Consider the following 8,534-nt stretch of genomic DNA (forward strand, 5'->3'; position numbering starts at 1 on the left):
CTCTTCAGAGAAAGCCTCTTTGAGGAGGTGACCTCTCTTATTTTGCTTCCAAGAAAAAAACTCACAGTAGTTATAAAACTGTACTATAGACATTTAAAAGATGGATAAGAAACCAGTTAAGAATTTAAGATATTAACATATCTAAAGATATTAGGTGGAGAAGGCAATGGCAACCCTACCCCAGTACTCTTGCCTGGAAAATCCCATGGGTGGAGGAGCCTGGTAGGCTGCAGTCCACGAGGTCACTAAGAGTCGGACATGACTGAGTGACTTCACTTTCACTTTTCACTTTCATGCATTGGAGAAGGAAATGGCAACCCACTCTAGTGTTCTTGCCTGAAGAATCCCAGGGATGGGGGAGCCTGGTGGGCTGCCATCTATGGGGTCGCACAGAGTCGGACACGACTGAAGCGACTTAGCAGCAGCAGCAGCAGCAAAGATATTAGGACTTGCTAAAATAAGTTCTTAGTTTCCTGCCATTCACAATAAAATAGAGAGCCTTTTGTGTTGTATAGCTCCCATCCACAGAAGAAAGAAAACATACTGAGTCATCTAAAGAAAATAATATGTCTCTGACACTGGGGTCAAGTAGGAATTTATCATGATTCTTTATATAAGGAACATCAGATAAACTAATAAACTGTGATTTTCCTGTGTTGTTTTGTTCAGTTCAGTTCAGTTCAGTCACTCAGTCGTGTTTTGTAGAAGACACCAACATTATCTTCAAGTGTACATTATTGGTATTGACCCAATATAAAGCCCAAGATAATAAATGACTTTCTGATGATGTAACCAAATGTAGCGACTATAAGAAACTAGTACATGGATCCTGCTTAGGCTTTCTTAAGTACTATCTGGGGCTTCCCTCATAGCTCAGTTGGTGAAGAATCCACCTGCAATGCAGAAGACCTGGGTTGGGAAGATCCCCTAGAGGAGGGCATGGCAACCCACTCCAGTACTCTTGCCTGGGGAATCCCATGGACAGAGGAGCCTGGTGGGCTACAGTCTGTGGGGTCGCAAAGAGTCGAACGTGACTGAGCGATCAACACTTTCACACTTTCTTTCACTTTTCAATTACTAGCTAATGACACAACCTAAGTACTCTACATGGCAAGATTTAACAGGTGAATTTTCTCTCTGCTGGATATCTACAGGGATGACATCATATATCATTGATTGAAGAGAAATGCATACACTTCAGATAGCAGACGTAAAAGGGTTTTCAACATTTTGTAATGAACAATTTAGTAGCTAACCTTCCATTCTCGTTCAAGCAAAGTGACATAGAAGCAAGCTATGCTGTTATCAGGGAAAAGGGTCAAAATGTTTCTCAATGAACAACAAAAGAACATTTGAAGCCATTTAAGCATATGGCCAAGTATTTGGCTGAGACCACAAAATGTGATATCATAAAGCACAAAGGAATTACTTTGACCCTCTCCAAGACCCTAAGTATTTCTACTGCCAACTGGCCACAGTGACCACCAAAAGAGGTCACACGGACTTTGTACTGAGAATTACTTTCCAAGCAGAACTACATCATCAGGAGTCCACCAGGATGCTTTATCATTAATGCACCATGTAGTTGAATGAATTAAGCTTTTATCTGGATTTATTTAATAAAGTCCATTTAGAGATTAGACAATGACTGCCAAATATAATGATTGTTTCAGCATAATTGATGCCAGGCTGTTCTTCCTGATAACACTCCTCCAAAAGGTTCAGCTGCATCTTAATAAAGCAAACATAACCATTAGTCAGAAGAATACAACCACAGTTCAGAAGAGGGTACTTCCCTTCCTCCCCATCTATACTGATAAGTGGGCCTGCATCCACTCCATCCACTAGCTACAACAGGAAGTATAGAATTCTGGACAAACTAGAGCTGCTCTTCAGGGAGACTGCTGGTTTCATAAGGAAAAGAGATTAGCCATTACAAATGCTGATGGATTCTTGCTGTCTCTTCTCCGCAGATAATGAGAATATAGATGCTGGGATGCTTGGAGTACCAGTCAACTAACTATAAGTATGAGATGGGCTGAAACAAGCTTCTCTCCACCCCGTGACACTCTCCCATTGACCAGCCAAGTAGAAGGGAGGGGAGAAGACAAAATGAATAATGGACTGTGACCTACCTCACCGAATTCTTTTGACCCACAAAGATTTCTCCTAATGGCCTAAGAACATCAGATACGCAAAAAGAAAAGGAAACACACTGTTCTTAACCACTTTTGGGTAGTTTGTTCTCCTTCTGAGTGACAGTTTTAGACTGTCTTCTCTTAGAGACAGAGAGTTAATTTTCCATTTTTGTGATCTCTCCTCAAATCATCAAGTACTGTATACACAGCATGTGCTCAGTAAATAAGTTTGACCAACAACATGACTGTTTTATTGGTTTCATTTTACACATAGAATGTAATATGGTGCCTTGCAGTAGGCGCTCAAATATATGGGTCAGATGAAGGCAAAGACCAATGTATTACAACCACACTTCTTTTTGGTCTCCACTTGTGTACACTAAAGAGTGTAAAGCCAAAATGGATTAAAGACCTAAATGTAAGGGTGGATACTATAATACTCTTCTAGGAAAACATAGGCAGAACACTCTTTGACATAAAGCTCAGCAAGGTCTTTTTCAATCTACCTCCTAGAGTACTGAAAATAAAAACAAAAATAAACAAATGGGATTTTATTAAAGTTAAAAGCTTTTGTACAGTATAGGAAACCATAACAAAAATGAAAAGACAACCCTCAGAATGACAGAAAATATTTGCAAATGAAGCAACTGACGAGGAATTACTCTCCAAAACATACAAACAGCTCATGCAGTTCAATATCAAAACCACAAACAACCCAATCAAAAAATGGACAGACGATTTAAATAGACATTTCTCCAAAGAAGACATACAGATGGCCAAAAAAGCACATGAAAAGATGCTCAGCATCACTCATTATCAGAGAAATGAAAATCAAAACTACAATGAGATAACACCTCACACAGGTGAGAATGACCATCAACAAATCTACAAACAATAAATGCTGGAGAGGGTGTGGAGAAAAGGGAACCCTCCTACACTGTTGGTGGGAATGTAAATTGGTACAGTAACTAGAGGGAACAGTGTGGAGGTTCCTTTAAAAACTAAAAATAGAGCTACCAGCAATCCAACTCCTGGGCATATATCCAGAGAAAACCATAATTCAAAAAGATACATACACCTCAATGTTCACTTCAGCTCTATTTACAACAGCCAGGACATCAGAAGCAACTTAAATGTTTGATGACAGAGGACTAGATAAAGAAGATGTGGTACATATATACAATGGAATATTACTCAGCCATAAAAAAGAATGAAATAATGCCAATTATAGCAATGTGGATAAACCTAGAGATGGTCCTACTCAGTGAAAAAAGTCAGGCAGAGAAAGACAAATACCACATGATACTCCTTATATGTGGAATCTAAAAAAAGAGTACAAATGAACTTATCTAAAAAACAGAAATAGAGTTACAGATGTAGAAAACAAATTTACAGTTACTGAGGGGTAAGGGGGGAGGGATAAACTGGGAGATTGGAATTGACATATACACATTACTATATATAAAATAGATGACTAATAAGGACCCACTGTAGAGCACAGAGAACTCTACTCAATACCATGGAATGGCCTATACAGGAAAAGAATCTAAAAAAGAGTGGATGTATGTGTATGTGTAACTGATTTACTTTTCTGTATACCTGAAACTAACACAACATTATAAATCAACTATACAACAACAAAAAAAATTGTTTAAGAATATAAGAAAATAAAAAATTCATATCAATAAATTTTTATGTAGCAAATTCTATAAGGGTTATATGTTATTACTATAAGATTTTATTATGAGCCATAGTACCTGAAACTTTAAGAATGCTCCTAGAATTTTTTCTCTTTTCTAACTGTACTCTTCTCCCTAAGTGCTCTCAACCAACCCACTCCACTAAATATTATCTAAAGGTAAAATTATCTCCCAAATATTTGGCTCTGTCCTCATGTATCCAGCTGTCTACTTGACATCTCCACTTACAGGTCAATAGGCAACTCAAATTTAATCTTTCTAAATCATATTTGTTGCCATATTTCCAATGTCTACAAGAGAATCTGACTCATGCAGGTGCTTAATAAATAGTTCTTGAATAAAGAAGTCAGTGAATCAGTTAGCTAATAAGCCTAGAATGCATTTATCCAGTTTCCCTCAACCACTTTAACCTCAACTTTCAAAGCTAACAATTATTGAACATTTACATGGGCCAGGAACTATGGATATTCTTTACACATACCATTTCTAGTTTTATTCAATCCTTGCACACACAGATTACGAAATACAGCTAGCCAAGTGGCAGAGCCAGAATTCAAATACAAATCAGTCTTACCCCAAAGACCTAAGTCCCAACCTAAGCTAGGTTGCCTATTGATAGCACGCTCCCTTCGAGTGGGTCAGGTTCCCTGTGAACATTCACCAGGAGAGTAAAGTCCTCAGCTTAGAGCTCACATCCCTCTCCTATAAGGTAACAGATAATGTTCACTTGGAGGCACAGGGAGATCAAGGCTTGGCTAACATAAGAATGCTCTTCCTATGGTGTACATCCTGCAGGCACAGCAAGACTATCCAAAACAGCATTTGCCAAGTTAGCCCATTATTAAATGTCTGAAGCTTCTGCAGAAGCTATGCAATGACTGTTACATGTTTTCTAAGATTTAGGTCTACAAAGTTAAACATATTTTTTACGGTACAGAAGGACTGGGTTCTCGTAAAGGTCAAGTGAGCCAGTAGGTTTCTCTCTCTTTGGAGACAAACTTGAGATATTTCACAGTGTGCATTATTTATACAATCACAAAATTCTGGAAATGGAAAGGAACTAAGACAGGACCTCTTATTTCACAAAAGTTAAAAAAAAAAAAAAATGAGGCACCGAGGTGTAAAAGGACTTGTAACTGCAGAGCTGGTAGCTGATAGAATGAAATTACATCATTTACCAAATTTAGTTCTCAATATGTATTATAACTGAGCAAGGACCTCTTCAGTCATTTTTCTGGAGTCAATATTCATTACTTCTAACTTCTAAAATTATGCCAAGTTTATGATACTGACTGCCCATATTTTTTCCTAGACTTTGTATTTTATTTTATTTTATTTTAAAAGTTTCAGGTTATCAATCTCTCATGTAACAAACAATGGACATCATTCCTCCTTCATGTCCTAGGAAAAAAATAACAAAAAAAATTATTATGTATTCTTGGTAAATAAACTCTTCAAAAATTGAATGTCACAATTGCAACCGGTGGAAGGCATTTCTAATTGGCTCCAGTTTCAGGAGGAAGTAATTGAAAGCTACCTTAAAGACTCTCCTCCATTACATGTGCCTTTTCCCTCTGCAGTTACTTTCTGAATTACAACTATAATTTTCTTCCCAGTCCAAAATGGTCCAACAGTTCAACAGTAGTTCAAGATGATGCAGTAGTGCCAAATTGAACTTAACTCTTCACTGTCTCCTTGAACATGTTTCACACAATTATCCTGATTCTCTAAGTTCTCAAACTTTATACAGCATCAGAAGCACCAGGAGGGCTTACGAAAGCAAAGTGCTAGGTCCTAACCTCAAAGTCAGATCCAGTAGCTATGGGATGGGGCTCAAGAGTGGGAATTTGCTGTATGACTCAGGGAACTCAAACAGGGGCTCTGTGACAATCTAGAAGGGTGGGATGGGGAGAAACAAGGGAAGGAGGGGACATGGGTGTACCTCCAGCTGATTCTTGTTGATGTAACCACAAAATTCTGTGATGAAACCACAAAATTCTGTAAAGCAATTATCCTTCAATTAAAAAAAATAAAGTGAAAGAAAAAAAGAATTTACATTTCTAACGAGTTCCCAGGTGATGCTGTCTGGAGATCACTGTTTTAAATTATGTGATAAACACATTTCCATCAAGACTAACCACACTGAAATTACTTCAGATGGATTTTTATATTCCTGGATTAATTCTAGAACACAGGGAATGGTGACTTAAAATCCAGATGCCAGATCCATGTCTTCCACAAAAATGAATATTCAAAACCTTCTTGCTGAAGTCTTTTACTCAGAAAACATAACTGTGGGTTACTGTCAGGGATGGTGGTAGTGGTTTAGTAGCTAAGTTGTGTCCAACTCTTGTGACCCCCACAGACTGTAGCCTGCCAGGCTCCTCTGTCCATGGGCTTTCCCAGGCAAGAACACTGGAGTGGATTTTCATTTCCTTCTCTAGGGGATCTTCCCGACCCAGGAATGGAACCCATGTTTCCTGCATTGCAGCAAGTGCTTTTACCATTGAGTCACCAGGGAAGCCCTATTATCAGAGATTACCATGAAAATTAGCTATCGACTGCAGATTAGTGCTTTGAAAAATAATGAGTGTTATTGTTGCAGGGATGACACCACCCTTATGGCAGAAAGCAAAGAACTAAAGAGCCTCTTGATGAAAGTGAAAGAGGAAAGTGAAAAGTTGGCTTAAAATTCAACGTTCAGAAAACTAAGATCATGCCATTTGGTCCCATCACTTCATGGCAAATAGATGGGGAAACAGTGGAAACAGTGACAGACTTTATTTTCTTGGGCTCCAAAATCACTGCAGATGGTGACTGCAGCCATGAAATTAAAAGACGCTAGCTCCTCGGAAGGAAAGTTATGACCAACCTAGACAGCATATTAAAAAGCAGAGACATTACTTTGCCAACAAAGGTCCATCTAGTCAAAGCCATGGTTTTTCCAGTAGTTATGTATGGATGTGAGAGTTGGACTATAAAGAAACCTGAGCACCAAAGAATTGATGCTTTTGAACTGTGGTGTTGGAGAAGACTCTTGAGAGTCCCTTGGACTGCAAGGAGATCCAACTAGTCCATTCTAAAGGAAATCAGTCCTGAATATTCATTGGAAGGACTGATGCTGAAGCTGAAACTCCAATACTTTGGCCACCTGATGCGAAGAACTGACTCATTGGAAAAGACCCTGATGCTGGGAAAGATTGAAGGTGGGAAGAGAAGGGGATGACAAAGGATGAGATGGTTGGATGGCATCACCAACTCAATGGACATGAGTTTGAGTAAACTCCAAGAGCTGGTGATGGACAGGGAGGCCTGCCGTGCTGCAGTCCATGGGGTCGCAAAGAGTCGGACACGACTGAGCGACTGAATTGAACTGACTAAAGATTCTATTAAGCATTTTCTATTTCATAATTTATCCTATTGAACAAAGAATTTTTACCCCTGTTGAGTCCAGACCTGGCTCTGTTGCTTAGCAATGGGCTCCATGAACCTTTACAGTATTGTGTTTTCCTCTTCACAAAGGGACAGTGTGCCACAGGAGCTTTTTAACTTCCCCAGAGTGCGCCCACAGAAAAGGATGAATAATCATTTTGTATTTAATCTAGCAGACAAAAATTCTCAAGATGAGAAGCTTTCTTTTACAACGTTTTAAAATGCACTGTGCTCTTTCTTCAAATTGAAGCTCTTTGACTCACAGTCATCGCAGTAACTTCTGGAGGGATTCATCTTTCTGACAAAGAAGCATCAATCCATCAATCCATATTTTAGACTGCCTCGTCTGTGTTCAGCTTTGGGCTGGGCAGGTGAGAGATTCAAAAGACACGTAAGAGAATACCTGTGGACACACTCTGTACATTGTAAAGGAGCAGGTTTAGACATTAAGATAGTATCTCCTTCATAAGATCAATGATGCATGAGAGATTAACCCGGAAGAAACACTAGCAAACTAGACAAGACAGTATGCTATTGACTACTAAACGATGGGCACTCCACCAAAAGCCTTTTAAGAATTCAGAGAGGGTAGAAGCTAATAATAAGAAGAGCTGGCATTTATCAAGTGCTTCCCTACAAGCACTTCAAATGCATTATCTATTTTAATTGTCACAACAGTCCTGTGAAGTCAGAATTATTATCATCCTCATTTTCAGATGAGAACACTAAGGCTTAAAGGTTAATTAGCTCATGAGTAAACAAACCTAGGTCTGAGTTAAGTAAAGGAGAGAGCTCTGTGGAGTGTGGCTACACAGAGACCCAGCCACCACACTGCCCTTTTCCCTGGCATCTCTCTGCACTATTCATAAATGCAAGGCTTAATTCCAGGCCAGTGTTCCTCTGAGAAAAGATTTAAGCTCTAATTCACGCCTATAAACCTCTGTGAATGAATACCTGTCCCTTCCAACCTTTCAGCCAACAGGAAGTCCTCTGGGACAGAGTACAGAAGGAGGATTTCTTTTTATGTATATTAACTTCAAGCAATGAGTTATGTAGCATGATACGTGATTTGTATAGTAGTAAGCATGTTGATCTACAAAAGCACACCGTTTTCATACTAAGCCGAATCATATCTACCTTTCAGATTTGAATCATTCAGCATCTCTATCCAAACAAACTTTCTCCTCAATTGCATTAATAATGCCTGAGCCTATTCTGATGCAACTTTTTTAATTCAATGGTTCATTGAAATTTACCTCCAGCT

Source organism: Bubalus bubalis, chromosome 4 (assembly GCF_019923935.1).
Source record: "Bubalus bubalis isolate 160015118507 breed Murrah chromosome 4, NDDB_SH_1, whole genome shotgun sequence".
Classification (NCBI taxonomy): Eukaryota; Metazoa; Chordata; class Mammalia; order Artiodactyla; family Bovidae; genus Bubalus; species Bubalus bubalis.